A 15,541-nucleotide genomic window follows, 5' to 3' on the forward strand; every position below is an offset into this window, starting at 1 on the left:
TACTTATTCCTCACTCTTTCCCAGGACATTATCTGCAATTATACAAAAGAAAACATTATGAGGATAAAATTCGCTGTGCACTTCACGTAGATCTGTTTTTCCCTTGACAATGTTAGAAAACTAGAAGCAGTACAGTGGTTGAGCCATAGGTCAAATCCCCAAAAACTATGAGAATGCTTAAGGAAAAATAAGATCTTTATTCCCAGAATTTACCTTTAAAGTTGATTTAATAGGCAAACACACAATGCTTAATCCAATGTTGAGGAAAGTGCCTCTGTGTTACAGCAGATAACGGATGCTGTCACTTAAAAACCTCCCAATGTATCACATATTAGTTTGGAAGACACTCCCACTGAATTTCACCCCCACAAAGAGAATTGCATATGCTGTTCATAATGTACATTGTCTCTAGAGGGTGCTCAGAAACCACTGACCCAGACACAAGCAGCATCAGGACCTAAAGTGAAGAACACTGAAAACCCCAGGAAGGAATAGTGTAAAGAAGGAGAGAGAGCTCTGAAAGAACAAAATACAGAGCAGAATCCCCCTGCCTTTGGGGGAAGAATCAGCCATCATGGATTCTCTAGCTTGGGCCACAGTATTGCAACCAGCATTTGGCCTTCGTCTTCCAATATCTTTGGGGACAGAACTGATCTGTGCATTCCACAGCATGAGGTGCCAGGGGTAGCAGCATATGAGAATGAACTGAAGCAAATATAATTTCCATTAAATGTGAATCCATGTTGTGTGTCACTCTGTTCAAGGTGATTTACCCACACATGATATCTTGCCCCATAGCAATGCAACAGAATAAGTTTTACTACATACATTTTATAGATGTGAAAGTGGAATTGCAGAAAAAGTGAAGAGCCTGCCCATAAGAAACACAGCTTTTTGGAAGTAGAACAGATTTCAAATCCATGATCTCTTCAATACACCACCTAGTCTTTTTCTCAGGCTCTGGGGAAGTTCACAATGGAATTAAGTAAGCATTGATTTATATACACAAAGCAAAATAGCAATGCATGATAAAAAGTTTTAAGTCCAGCATATACAAGTTTATAAAATATAAGAATTTCAGGGCTAAATGTGATCTCAGTGGCCATTTAGTCCAAAACACAAATCAGCAACTGACTCTTCATCGAGTTAGAAAGGGCCTCTCCAACTTTGGTTTGAATGCCTTCCACCACAGGGAAAGTCCTGCTTCACAAATATATCCTTCCACTGATGAAACTGCTCTGTTAGAAAGATTTTCCTCATCTAATATTTAGCCCTAACATTTAGGTCATATTTAGCCCTAAGTGTGTTCCCTGAAATTTCCAGTTGTGCACTAAAGCCATCCTTTGCAGCCAAATAGTACATTACCATTCTTTATTTTATATAATAGCTCTTCATATATTGTGTGCCCATCAAGCAAACCCCACCTCCAGGATTTCTCATCTCAAGGTTCTAGAAATAATCCAAATTCCGGCCAGCTGCCATGGTTCACCCCTATAATCCCAGCACTTTCGGGGGGTGAGTCCAGAAATCACTGAAGTCAGGAGTTGGAAACCAGCCTGACCAACATGGTGAAACCGCATCTCTACTAAAAATACAAAAATTAGCAGGGCATGATGACAGGTGCCTGTGCTCCCAGCTACTTGGGAGGCTGAAGCATCAGAATTGCTTGAACCCAGGAAGCAGAAGCTGCAGCAAGTCGAGACTGTGTCACTGCACTCCAGCCCGGATGACTAAATAAAATAAAGTGTACTAAAAAAAGAAATAGGCTGGGTGCAATGACTCACACCTGTAATCCCAGCACTTTAGGAGGCTGAGGTGACAGATCACGAGGTCAGGAGATCAAGACCTTCGTGGCTAACCTGGTGAAACCCTGTCTCTACTAAAAATACAAAAATTAGCTGGGTGTGGTGGCACATGCCTGTAATCCCAGCTGCTCGGGAGGCTAAGGCATGAGAATCACTTGAACTCAGGAGGTGGAGGTTGCAGTGAGCCAAAAATTGCACCATTGCACTCCAGCCTGGTGACAGAGGGATACTCTTTCTCAAAAAAAAAAAAAAAAAAAATCAAAATTTTGTATTCTTCTGTGATACAAATTTCAGGCTTACTCACAATTCTAGTTGCCTTGCTCTGAACACATTTGTAAAGGTGGGTCCTGATTATGATCAAATACCTCTTCATCACATGCACAAAAAGCAACCTGCATATGTCCCATTCATAAACCTACAAACAAGGTGATACTGGTATGCTTTGCAGGTCTTTCCCAGATGCCCTCTATAATGAGTTCATGGTACCCATCTCTTGGAACCCTTCCTCTTTCTAGTAACGGCATGTAAAATTCCTGGGTTGTGACTGTTTGTATATATCTGTTTCTTTAACAAGAATTTGAAGGCAGGACCTGCACTCATCTTCACAGCCTCAGTACAGTGCATGATACCTGTAGGCTGCTCAATAAGTATTTCCATTCCTTCATGGTAGAGATTTTGTCTATTTTTTTCTTTTATGTGTACCCAGCACCTAACCAAATTCTGAGCATACTTCTCAAAAAATATTTGTTAAATGAATGCCTGAGTAACTCCACATGAATTTCCAGACCAGATGGAAGACTGGCAGAAACCAGGAAGAGGTGCTGAGAGCACCTCCAGTTGCCCTCGCTGCCCATCCCCATAAGACACTCCCACCAGCACTCCTACAGTTTACTGATGTCTGGAGAAGCCTGAAGCTACTACCTCCCATGGCAATACCCAGAGAGTTATCATTCATTGTCCAGCTATTTCTGAATAACCCCCCTCTTAATTAGCATGTCATTAGAAGTAGATATAAATATGACCTCGAACCACCCATATGTTGTTACTCGGTGCACTACCTACGTGCTGGCTTTGTTCCACAGGAGCAGTTACAGTGACGTGACCTCACTGCCACTTTAATAAAGCTGCTTTCTTTCATCACCAGCTTGCTCTTGAATTCTTTTTTTAAGTAGGGACAGGGTCTTGCTATGTGGCCCAGGCTGGTCTTGAACTCCTAGGCTCAAGTGATCCTTCTGCCTCAGCCTCTCAAAGGGCTGGGATTACAGGTGTGAGCCACCACGACCAGCCTTGCTCTTGAGTTCTTTCCTGAGTCAGCCAGGACTAAAGAGAAGATGGTAGTCAGTGATTGATGAGGCAATGGTGAGAGATAATGGCTGGTGAGACAGAGATGGCAAGAGATAGCAAGCAGCAAGAGAGACAGCAGGAAGCAACAATCTTAGTAAAGTTTGTGTCTTCCAGGTTACAGCAGTCCCAGGTGAGGACAATGCTGGCACAAGGCTTCCAAGCTATCCTGTCTTCCGACCCAAAGAATAAAAACATCCTGCCTTTGGGCCTCTTAGATCAGGTATCCAGAAATTTTTACTTCTCCAATGCCAGGCAGGGCCTATGCCCATAAATCAGCAGGAAGCATTTACAAAAGGTGGACCTCCGCCTTTCTGCAACCCTCTTAAGATTAAAGAGAAATTCTGATCTCTAAGTGGGGAATGAGGTAGAGAGCAGATAGGACTCACCTCCAGACCAGATTGCAGACTGGCAGAAACTGGGGAGAGGCACCGGAAGCACCTCCAGATGTTCTCACTGATCAGTGGTGTAAGAAACTCCCATCAGTGCCATGGCAACAACCTGAAGTCGCCGCTCCTTTTCTAGCTATTTCTGAATAGCCTGCCCTTTAATTAGCATGTCATTGAAGTGGGTATAAATATGATGGCAAACCACCCATATGCCGATACTCTTGTTGCACTGCCTATGGGCTCGCCCTGCTCTGCAAGGAGCAGTCACCAAGAGCTATAACACTGCTGCAGCCTCAGTAAAGCCGCTTTCTTCCATCGCTGGCTCTCTCTCGAATCCTTTCCTTAGTGAAGCCAAGAACCTGCCCTGCATCAAACATAATATTCCAGAAGACACCTTAATTCATTCATTATTTTACGTAGTATCTGTTGAGCATATATATGTGCCTGGCATTATTCTATTCAACGCAATACTGTAAATGCAACCCAAAGTGTCATGTTAGTATTTTGACAGTTCCATATGATCCAAGAGTCTAAGGTGACTTACAATAAAAACAAGACCTCAGTCTTTTTTCAGAGTCTGCTCCTAAGCCACCCCCCTCACTTCTTCTCATTATTATTTTTTACTATTTATTTATATTTTTAAGGGGGCTGGGAGGCTGTGAGCTGACTCAGCTGTCAGCGCCGCGCACTGCCTCAGCTCCGCTTTTTAAAAATTTTTAAATTTTTTTCACTTCCCCTCATCATACTGTTTGAGGTCTAGAAGCAATGTTCTAGATTTATTTCTAGTACAATTCAACTTGTTCCTTCTGCCCTTCATGCCAGCCTATTGATAGTTGAGTGAATCCTAATTTTATTATACAATTTATTTATCCTTTCTCTCTGCTGTGGTGCATCCTCAGATTTGATTAGAGAGCCGTCACTAGTCTCAAAGGAAATAATGATAAAAATGTTGAACGGGACAAAAGCAAACAGGACTCCTTAATGAGACCATTTTTTTCCAGGCTGTCATGTGTCCATTAGTTACATTCTCAGGATAGTCCTTCAGTTATGATTCCACTTAGCAGTAGTGCCACCTGTATCTCCTGTATTTTGCCATTTGTTCACAAAGACCTAACGAGATTTTGGTAAATGTTTCATGAAAATCCACACACTCCATGTGTTCAGTAATCCCCTCAGTCATTCATATATAAACAAATAAATAAGGTAATTTGGGGTACAATTTGTTCTTTGTAAATGTCTGATGCATTTTTGTGAGCAGTTTTATTTTCCAAGTCCTCATGTACCATCTTCTTGATGTTGCCATCTAGAAACTCTCCCAGAGTTTCCACCGAGTTCACCAACCTAGAGTTTATGACTTCCATTTTCTTTCTCTATCCATTTTCTTTATTTCCCTTTCTTTATCTTGATCCTCCCTAATCTCCTCAATGTCTCCAAGACCCCCTAAACTGCTCAAACAGATTAAGCTTCCTTAGAACGCTTACGTGTTAAAAAAAAAAGTTAATAATGTGAGAGAAGTATTCGCAATATCTGACTCAAGGTAGCATATGCGGTGTTTGTCCAGCATCCTTTACTCTGAGAATCTGCACCAGACTGTGTTAGCAACTCAATGTCATCCTCCCTTCCACGATCTTCCATGTATCATAAGGGCCAGAAACCTGTGACTGTGAGCCGCATATCCCAGAATCTCTGAAAACTAGAGTCTGCCAGTGTGAGGATTTACACAAGTTTTGGAAGACCTAAATTAGATAGGTAAGTAGGAAGATAACTAGGTAGGTAGATGACTGATAGAGGGAGAGAGAAAGAGAATCACTGCTCCTTTGGAAACAGCAAGAAGATATTTGAACTTCAGTAGATGTGAGACTTTGAAAGGCCGCTAGGCATTTTCCTGGTAACTCTCCTTCCTCTTTTTTTTTTTTTTTTTTGAGATGGAGTCTCACTTCATCATCAAGCTGGAGTGCAGTGGCAGAATCTCGGCTCACTGCAACCTCTGCCTCCTGGGTTCGAGCAATTCTCCTGTCTCAGCCTTGAGTAGCTGGGACTACAGGTGTGGGCCAACATGCCCAGCTAATTTTTTTGTATTTTTAGTAGAGATGGGGTTTCAGCATGTTGGTTAGGCTGGTCTTGATTTCCTGACCTCATGATCTGCCCACAGCCTCCCAAAGTGCTGGGATTATAGGTGTGAGCCACTGTGCCAGGCCTAAAAATAAAAATCTTAAAAGCAGCCAGAGAAAAACAACCTATTATCTGAATTTGTACTATCTATAAAAGAAAAATGATTTGAATTAGTGGATTTCTCATCAGAACCCACAGAAGCTACAAAGAAGTCACAACATTGTTTTGATTTCTACAGCCAGCAAATTTTCTCAGCCTGAAAAAAGACATCGACAAATATCCTACAGCTAACCGCACATACTTCGTGGGGAGGGTCTAGATGCCTTCCACCTGGTCCTAAGACCAGGGTCAAGGTAGGATTTCTGCCTTCACCCTCTTTATCAACACCGTGCTAGTTCTGGCTAGTGCAAAAGGTCGAGACCAGAAATGAAAGGCATACCAGCTGTGAAGGAAGAAACAAAAGTGTCCTGATTTGCAGACAAACATGATTCTGTAGACAATCCTAGGGACCATATTAAAAACAAGAACGAGGTGGGTGCAGTGGCTCATGCCTGTAATGCCAGGACTTTGGGAGGCTGAGGCAGGCAGATCACTTGAAGTCGGGAGTTCGAGACCAGCCTGGCCAACATGGAGAAATCCTGACTCTATTAAAAATACAAAAATTGCTGGGCATGGTGGTGGGTGCTTGTAGTCCCAGCTATTTGGGACGCTGAAGCAGGAGAATCACTTGAGCCTGGGAGGTGGAGGTTGCAGTGAGCAGAGATGCATGACAGCACAGCACTCTGGCCTGGGCAACAGAGTGAGTGAGACTCTGTCTCAAAACAAACAAGAACAAACAACCTCCTAGAACCAATGAATGAGTTTAGCCAGGTTGCTGGTTACAAGGTCATCATGTGAAAATCATCATGCCCGGGCACGGTGGTTCATGCCTGTAATCCCAGCACTTTGGGAGGCTGAGGTGGATGGATCACCTGAGGTCAGGAGTTCAAGACCAGCCTAGCCTACTTGTCACAGATGTGAGAAGCTTTACGGGAGGGCCAGTGGGAGGGGGAGGTGGGGAGGGATAGCCTGGGGAGAAATGCCAAATGTGGGTGAAGGGGAGAAGGAAAGAAAAGCACACTGCCATGTGTGTTCCTACGCAACTGTCTTGCACGCTCTGCTCATGTACCCCAAAACCTAAAATCCAATAAAAAATTAAAAAAAAAAAAAAAAAAAAGAGAAACTTTACAGACGGCCACCCCCGGGTTAATTTAGGATGAACCAGGAGTGACACGTGGTGCTGTTAAGCATACATCATTGTGGTAAAACATATATCAACTTTAGTACTTTAACTATTTTAAGTGTGCCATTCAGTGGCATTAAGTACTTCCACCACAGTCAGCATGATCCAGAACTTTAAAGTCACCCCAAACAGAAACTGGGCCCATAAAACGGTCCCTCCCCACTGTCCAGACCCCTCAGTTCACAGTCGCCTCTAATTACAGCTCTATTAACGTGCCTATTCTAGACAGTTCATGCAAGTGGAATAACGCAATATGCGCCCTTTGTGCCTGGCTTATTTTGCTTCATTCTTTTTGTTTTTTTGTTGTTGTTGTTTTGAGACAGAGTTCCAGTCTGTCGCAGGCTGCAGTGCAGTGCCGCAATCTCAGCTTCCACCTCCCAGTTCAAACCACTCTTCTGCTTCAGCCTCTTGAGTAGCTGGGATTACAGGTGTGTTCCACCATGCCCCCCTAATTTTTTTGAATTTTTAATAGAGACAGAGTTTTGCCACGTTGGCGGGCTGGTCTCGATCTCCTGACCTCCAGTGATCTACCCATCTCAGCCTCCCAAAGTGCAGGGATTACAGGCATGAGCCACTGCGCCCCGTCTCACTTAACGTCTTCAAGGCTTGTCTGTGTTGTAGCATGGATCAGAACTTGCTTTTTAAGGCTGATCACATTCACCTGTTGATGGACATGTGGGCGGTTTCCACCTTTTAGCTACTGGAAATAATGCTGCTATGAAACATGAGTGTACATTATATCTTTCGAATCCTTGTTTTCAATTCGTTGAGGTGTAGACTTAGGAGCGGAGTTGCTGGGACATGCGGTAATTCATATTTTACTTTTTGAAGACCCACCAAACTGTGTCCACAGTGACTGCACCATTTCACATTCCCGCTAGCATTATATGAGGGTTCTAGTTCCTCTATATCCTTTCTAACACATTATTATTATTATTATTTTGAGACAGAGTCTCTCTCTGTCACCAGGCACCAGGCTGGAATGCAATGGCACGATCTCGGCTCACCGAAACCTCTGCCTCCCAGGTTCAAGCAATTCTCCTGCCTCAGCCTCCTGAGTAGCTGGGACTACAGGCATGCGCCACCACATCAGCTAATTTTTGTATTTTTTAGTAGAGACTGGGTTTCACCATGTTGGCCAGGATGATCTCCATGATTTGACCTCGTGATCCACCTGCCTTGGCCTCCCAAATTATTATTATTATTTGAGAGGGAGTCTCGCTCTTGTTGCTCAGGCTGGAGTCCAGGGGCATGATCTTGGCTTACTACAACCTTCTCCTCCTGGCTTCAAGCGATTCTCCTGCCACCTCACCCTCCCAAGTAGCTGGGATTACAGGCGCCCGCCACCATACCCAGCTAATTTTTGTATTTTTAGTAGAGATGGGGTTTCACCATGTTGACCAGGATGGTCTCGATCTCTTGACCTTGTGATCCACCCGCCTCGGCCTCCCACAGTGCTGGGATTACAGGCATGCGCCACCGTGCCTGGGCCCACATTATTACTTTAATAATAGCCATCCTGATGGATGTGAAGTGGAATCTCACCGTGGTTTTGATTTGGGGTCTCCTGATGACTAATGATGTTGAGAGTTGTCTCATGTGCTTATTACCATTTGCATATCTTCTCCAGAGAAATGTCTGTTCAAGTCCAGGTTTTAGTTGGGTTGTCTTTTTGTTGAGCTGTTGAAATTCTTTATATATTTCAGATACTAGACACTTATCAGAGATCTCAGCTGCAAATATTTTCTCCTACTCAGTGGGTTGACCTTTTAGTCACTTGATAGTGTTCTTTCATGCACAAAAGTTGTAAATTTTCATGAAATCCAATTTATCTATTTTTTTCTCTTGTTGCTTATCCTTTCAGTGTCATATTTAAGAAAATGTTGCTGACTGGGCATGGTGGCGCATGCCTGTAATCCCAGGGCTTTGAGAGGCCAAGGTTGGTGGATCATCTGAGGTCAGGAGTTCAAGACCTGCCTGGCCAACATTGCAAAACCCCATCTCTACTTTAAAAAAAACAAAATTATGCAGGCATGATGTCATTTGCCTGTAGTCCCAGCTACTGGGGAGTTTGAGGCAGGAGAATCACTTGGACCTGGGAGGCTGCAGAAAGCCAAGATCACACCACTGCACTCTAGCCTGAGCAACAGAGCTAAACTCTGCCGAGACAGAGAGAGAGAGAGAGAGAGAGAGAGAGAGAGAGAGAGTTCTTAAGTTTAATCTTTAATCCATTTGGAGTTACTTTTTGAATATGGTGTCAGGTCAGGGTCCAAGTTCATTTTTTGCATGTGGATAACATTTTCTCAGCACCGTCTGTTAAAGATACTCCTTTCCCCCATTGAATGGCTTTTTCCCCTGTTGGAAATCAGTTGACCATATGTGAGAGTTTAATTCTCAATTCCATTCCATTGTGCTACATGTCTGTCCTTATGCCAATACTATACAATTTTGATTACTGTAGCTTTGTAGTCAGTTTTGAAATCAGGAAGTATGAATCCGACTTGGCCATTTTTTTAAATTACTTTGACCATTCAGTCAGATCCCTTGAGATGCCATATGAGTTTTAGGATAGGGCTTTCTATTTCTGCAAAAATCCCAAAAAACGCCATTGGGATTTTGATATGGATTACACCAAGTCCATAGCCTGCTTTGGGTAGTATTGCCAATCCATGAACACAGACATCTTTCCATTTATTTAGGTCTTATTTAATCTCCTTCAGCAGTATACAGATGTTTTAGTGTACAGTCTTCTTTTTGGTTAATTCTTAAGTATTTTACGTTTTTGATGCTATTGTAAATGGAATTGTTTTCTCAGTTTCCATTTGGGAGTGTTCATTGGTAGTGTATACAGATGCAACTAGGTTTTGTGTGTCTGGCAACTTGGCCCAGTTTGTTCGCTTTAAAAGTGTTTTTCTTTATGGATTCTTTAAGATTTTCTGCATCTAAGATCAGACCACCTAAAAGCGATAATTTTAATTCTTCTTTTCCAATTCAAATGCTTTTTAGTTTGTTTAATTGCTCGCTAAAACGTTCAGTACTATGTTAGATAGAAGTGTTGAAAGTGGCTGGGCGCAGTGGCTCAAGCGTGTAATCCCAGCACTTTGGGAGGCCGAGACGGGTGGATCACGAGGTCGAGAGATCGAGACCATCCTGGTCAACATGGTGAAACCCCGTCTCTACTAAAAATACAAAAAATTAGCTGGGCACGGTGGTGTGTGCCTGTAATCCCAGCTACTTGGGAGGCTGAGACAGAATTGCCTGAACCCAGGAGGCGGAGGTTGCAGTGTGCCGAGATTGTGCCACTGCACTCCAGCCTGGGTAACAAGAGCAAAACTCCGTCTCAAAAAAAAAAAAAAAAAAACGGGTTACGGACTTTGCAAACATAGTTCGGAAAGGTCACTAAACATACTGCCGGGTGCGGTGGCTCATGCCTTTAATCCCAGCACTTTTGGGAGGCTGAGGCGGGCATATCACCTGAGGTCCAGAGTTTGAGAGCAGCCTGGCCAACATGGTGAAACCCCGTCTCTACTAAAAATACAAAAATATTAGCCTGGTGTGGTGGTGGGAGCCTGTAGTTTAGCCAGTCAGGAGGCTGAGGCAGGAGAAACTCAAATTGCTTGAACCCAGGAGGCGGAGGTTGCAGTGAGCTGAGATTGCACCACTGCACTTGAGCCTGGGTGACAGAGTGAGACCCTGCCTCAAAAAAAAAAAAAAAAAAGGTAATTGGCCAGGTGTGGTGGCTCATGCCTATAATCCTAGCACTTTGGGAGGCCGAGGAGGCGGATCGCGTGAGGTCAGGAGTTTGAAGCCACCCTGACCAACGTGATGAAATCCTGTCTCTACTAAAAATACAAAAATAGTAGCTGGGCGGGGTGGGGGGAGCCTGTAATCCCAGCTACTTGGGAGGCTGAGGCAGGAGAATTGCTTGAACCCGGGAGGTGGAGGCTGCAGTGAGCTGAGATTGGGCCACTGCACTCTGAGACAAGAGTGAGACTCCATCTCAAAAAATTAACCCCCAACGGCAATTTTTGAGGAAGGAGAAACTGATTTTCAGAGTTAACCACATTTATACAGCTCGGATATTCGTCCTCCAAATCTCATGAGGAAATTCATCCCCATGCTGGAGGCGGGGCCTGGTGGGAGGTGTTCGGTCGTGGGGGTGAACTCAGAATGGCTTGGCGCTGTCCTCGGGTAGAGTTCGTTCTCCCTCTGTTAGCTCCTCTGAGATCTGCTTGTTAAAAGACCCTGTCACCTCCCTCCTCATTTTTGCATCTCTCACCATGTGATGTGCCAGCTCCCTTTCACCTTCCACCATGAGTGAAAGCTGCCAGAAGCAGATGCTGGGCCATGCTTCCAGTACAGCCTGCAGACCCACGAGCTAAGCAATCCTCTCTTCTGTGTAAGTCGCCCAGCCTGAGGTGCTCCTTTGGAAACACAAGTGGACTAATGAACCAGGAGCAGCGGGAACAAACCCCGCAAACACCAAACGGAGGAAGGAAGTGGCTTTTTATTAGGCCAGGAGCTGTGGGGTGCTATAGCTTCATCCACCGAGCTCCCCGAGCTGCAGCTTCTCTCCCCCTTTATGGGCTTACAGTGCTAAAGGGGAAACTGAGGCGGAACTATGTCATTGTCTATTTGCTGGATGTCTGACCTTTCAGTCTTTTGGCTTCATTGATTTGCTAATTCATATGCAGCGTGAGCAGGGACCAGCAGGGGAGGGGCTTACAGAGCCAAGATAGAAGCAACAGGCTGTTGGCAGAGGTGTTTCCAGGAGGGAGCCTGGCCCGTGGAGATGTAGGGTGTGACCCGGTGCCGGGCTCCAGCCGGCAGAGATGGCATTCGTTTGCAGCTCTTTCAAGGTTAACATATAGCAGAGATGCTGGAAACTAAAGAGGGAGTCATTTCTCAGCTCTTATTTTTTTCATTTTTTTTCCTTCTTCACCCTCCTTCCCATCTGGAAGGCGGGGAGGGAGGAGGTGAAATTGAAGGTGAGGGGGTCTCCCCCTCACTAAGACACACATTATAATACTCGTAATGTCCACTTCCAACACAAAATTACAAGGCATACAAAAAAAACAGGAAAGTATGACCCATGCAGGAAAAAAAAGGTAATTTTATAGAAGCCATCTCTGAAGATGTCCAGACATTGGAAGTACTAGACAAAAATGTTAAATCAGCTATCTTAAAAATATTCAATAAGCAGGCTGGGTGTGGTGGCTCATGCCTATAATCCCAGCACTTTGGGAGGGAGAGGAGGGCAGATCACCTGAGGTCAGGAGTTCAAGACCAGTCTGGCCAACATAGTGAAACTATGTCTCTACTAAACATACAAAACATAGTCTCTACTAAAAATACAAAAATTAGCCAGATGTGGTGTCATGTGCCTGTGATTTCAGGTTCTCAGGAACCCAGGAGAAGCAGGTTGCAGTGACCTGAGGTAGCGCTACTGCCCTCCAGACTGGGTGAGACTCCGTCTCAAAAAAAGAATACATATATTCAATAAGCTAAAGGGAAATATGGACATGGAGCTAAAGAAAATCAGGAGAACAAGGTGTGAACCAAGAGGCAATGTCAATAATATACATAAGTTATAAAAGGGAACCAAGTAGAAAATCTGGAGCTAAAAAGCAAAGTAACAGAAATGAAGAATTCAGCTGGGCATGATGGCTCATGCCTGTAATGCCATCACTTTGGGATGCTGAGCCCAAGAGTTCAAGACCAGCCTGGGCAATATAGTGAGACCTTGTCTTTACAAAAAAAAAAAAATTTTTTTTTTAAATTAGCCAGGCATGGTGATGCATGCCTATAGTCCCAGCTACTTGGGAAGTTGAAGTAGGAAGATTGCTAGCCCACATTCATGGCTCTGCACTGCAGCCTGGGCAACATAGCGAGACTGTCTCAAAAAAGAAAAGAAAAGTGTTCACTAGAGGGGTTCAGTGCAAGATTTGTGCACACAAAAGAAAGGATCAGGGAGCCTGAAGATAAGGCAATTGGAATTATCCACTCTGAAGACCAGAAAGAAAAGAATGCAGAAAAATGAAATAACCTGAGGGACCCAGGACACCATCACGTGTACCAACACACACATCGGGATTTCCAAAAGGAAAAGAGAAATAGAAAAGGGAAGAACATTACCTGAAGGAGTAATAGCCTCAATCTCTCCAAATTTGATGAAATAAATGAATCTGCATATCCCAGAATCTCAAAAAACTCCAAGCCAGAAAAATTCAGAGATTCACAGTGAGAAACACTATTGTCAAACTGTCAGAAAAAGAAGGACAAAGAGAGCAACAAGACAGAAACAACTAATCAAAATATTTGTAGCAGATTTCTCATCAGAAGTCTTGGAGACCAGAAGGCAATGGTATAACATATTTAAAGTCCTGAAAGAAAGAAAGAAAAAAAACCTGTCAACCAAGAATTCTAAGTCCAATAAAACTAGCCTTCAAAAATGAAGGAAACATTAAAACGTAAGTGCTCAGGAGTTCATTACTCGCAGAGCTGCGCTGCTAGAAATGCTAAAGGACGCCTGTCAGGTTGAAATGGAAGGGTCTGAAGCGGGAATGTGCAGCCGTGTGCGGAAAGAAAGCACTTGCAAAGGCAACGACACAGGAAAACATAAAATAAAGGGGTATGATAGTTTTGGTTTGTAACTCCTGCTTTTTCTGCATGATTGAAAAGACCGATTCATAAAACAATGATTATCAATCTATGATAATGGGCATACAATATACAAAGATTTATCTGTGGACCCCAAGTATCTGAGACAAGCCTTGGTCAATTCAGGAAGCTTATTTTGCCGAGGCTGAGGATGCACGCCCATGACACAGCCTCAGGGTCCTGACAACGTGTGCCCAAGGTGGTCAGGGCACAGCTTGGTTTTATACATTTTAGGGAGACATGAGACATCAGTCAGTGCATATAAGATGGACGTTGGTTCTGCCCAGAAAGGTGGGACCACTCAAAGCAGGGAGGGAGTTTCTGGGTCATAGATAGGTAGGAGACAAGCAGCTGCATTCTTTCGAGTTTTTGATTAGCCTTTCAAAAGGAATCAATCAGATATGCACTTTGAGTTCTGTCTTTTGAACACAAAAAATCTTGTCCACAATATCCACAAATTTGTCCACAAGGAGCTAAGACCAAAACACTGGTCTTTTCTTTTTTTTTTTTTTTTGAGACGGAGTTTTGCTCTTGTTACCCAGGCTGGAGTGGAATGGCGCAATCTCGTCTCACTGCAACCTCTGCCTCCTGAATTCAGGCAATTCTCCTGCCTCAGCCTCCTGAGTAGCTGGGACTACAGGCACACGCCACTATGCCCAGCTAATTTTTTGTATTTTTAGTAGAGACAGGGTTTCACCATGTTGACCAGGATGGTCTTGATCTCTTGACCTCGTGATCCACCTACCTTGGCCTCCCAAAGTGCTGGGATTACAGGCTTGAGCCACCACGCCTGGCCAACACTGGTCTCTTTTATGCACACCCACGTGCCAGGACACCCTGATGGCCTCAGCTTCTGCAGTTCTCCCCACCTGCCTGCCCTCCACAAGCTGACTCTCGCTGCTCTTCTGTGAGGCAGTCAGGGATTCTGTTAGAGCCTGGCCACTCGAAGGCCCTGCCTCTGCAGTCCCTGTTCACGCTTTACCTTGTCTGAGCCTTCCAGGGACCACCCTATTTTTGAAATTTTATATTTTATTTATTGAAACAGGGTCTTGCTCTGTCACCCAGGCTGGAGTGCAGTGATGCAATCATGGATCCCTGCAGCCTCCAACTCCGAGGCTCAAACAATCCTCCTGCCTCAGCCTCCAAAAGTGCTGGGATTCCAGGTGTGCAACACTGTGCCTGGCCCCACCCTATTTTATTTCATTTTAATTTTTAGTTTATTATTATTTTTGAGATGGCATCTCATTCAGCCACCCAGGCTGAGTGCAGTGGCATGATCTTGGCTCACTGCAACCTCTGCCTTCTGGGTTCAAGCAGTTCTCCTGCCTCACCTTCTGAGTAGCTGGGATTACAGGTGCCCACCACAATGCCCAGCTAACTTTTGTATTTTTCATAGAGATAGGGCTTCACCATGTTGGTCAGGCTGGTCTTGAACTCCTGACCTCCAGTGATCCACCTGCCTTGGCCTCCCAAAGTTCTGGAATTATAGGCGGGAGCCACCGAGCCGGGCTCCACCCTATTTTAGATTGCAGCTCCACACACTCCCAATTGCCCTCCCAGCCTCATTCTTCACCCCACACTGGCACTGCAGCCCCCCACACTTACTATGTCACCTGGCTGTGGTTGTCTCCCCCATGCAAAGGTAGGCTCTTTGATCCCAGATTGTCTGGACCGTCCTTAGTGCCAGGCAGCCCCAGACTTGGTCCCCAGCTGCAGGTCCAGGGATCTTTGCCAGTGTTTGTTCCTGGCACTGGGTCGGTGCCCAGGGCCCAGGGCCCACTCAGCTGTGTGTGATGAGTGAATGAGGCCGGCGGGCATCCAAGGCTCACCCACATTACACTGTGGCCCAGATGTGAGCAGGGCTGTGCACCGGTGCAGGTGCCCCTGCCCGCCCCTACTGCACCCCCCTTTCTGGGGTCCGACGTCCTCAGTACTTTTCTGCTGGCAGATGT

General features: G+C 44.7%; 1 protein-coding gene across 1 annotated transcript in view; it reads left to right on the top strand.

Annotated features, from left to right (window-relative positions):
• The window catches only part of LOC118146826 (uncharacterized), a 184,554-nt gene that overhangs the window by 4,362 nt on the left and 164,651 nt on the right, over nt 1-15,541 (top strand). The window lies entirely within an intron of this gene.

This window comes from Callithrix jacchus, chromosome 1 (assembly GCF_049354715.1).
Source record: "Callithrix jacchus isolate 240 chromosome 1, calJac240_pri, whole genome shotgun sequence".
In the NCBI taxonomy this organism is placed as follows: Eukaryota; Metazoa; Chordata; class Mammalia; order Primates; family Cebidae; genus Callithrix; species Callithrix jacchus.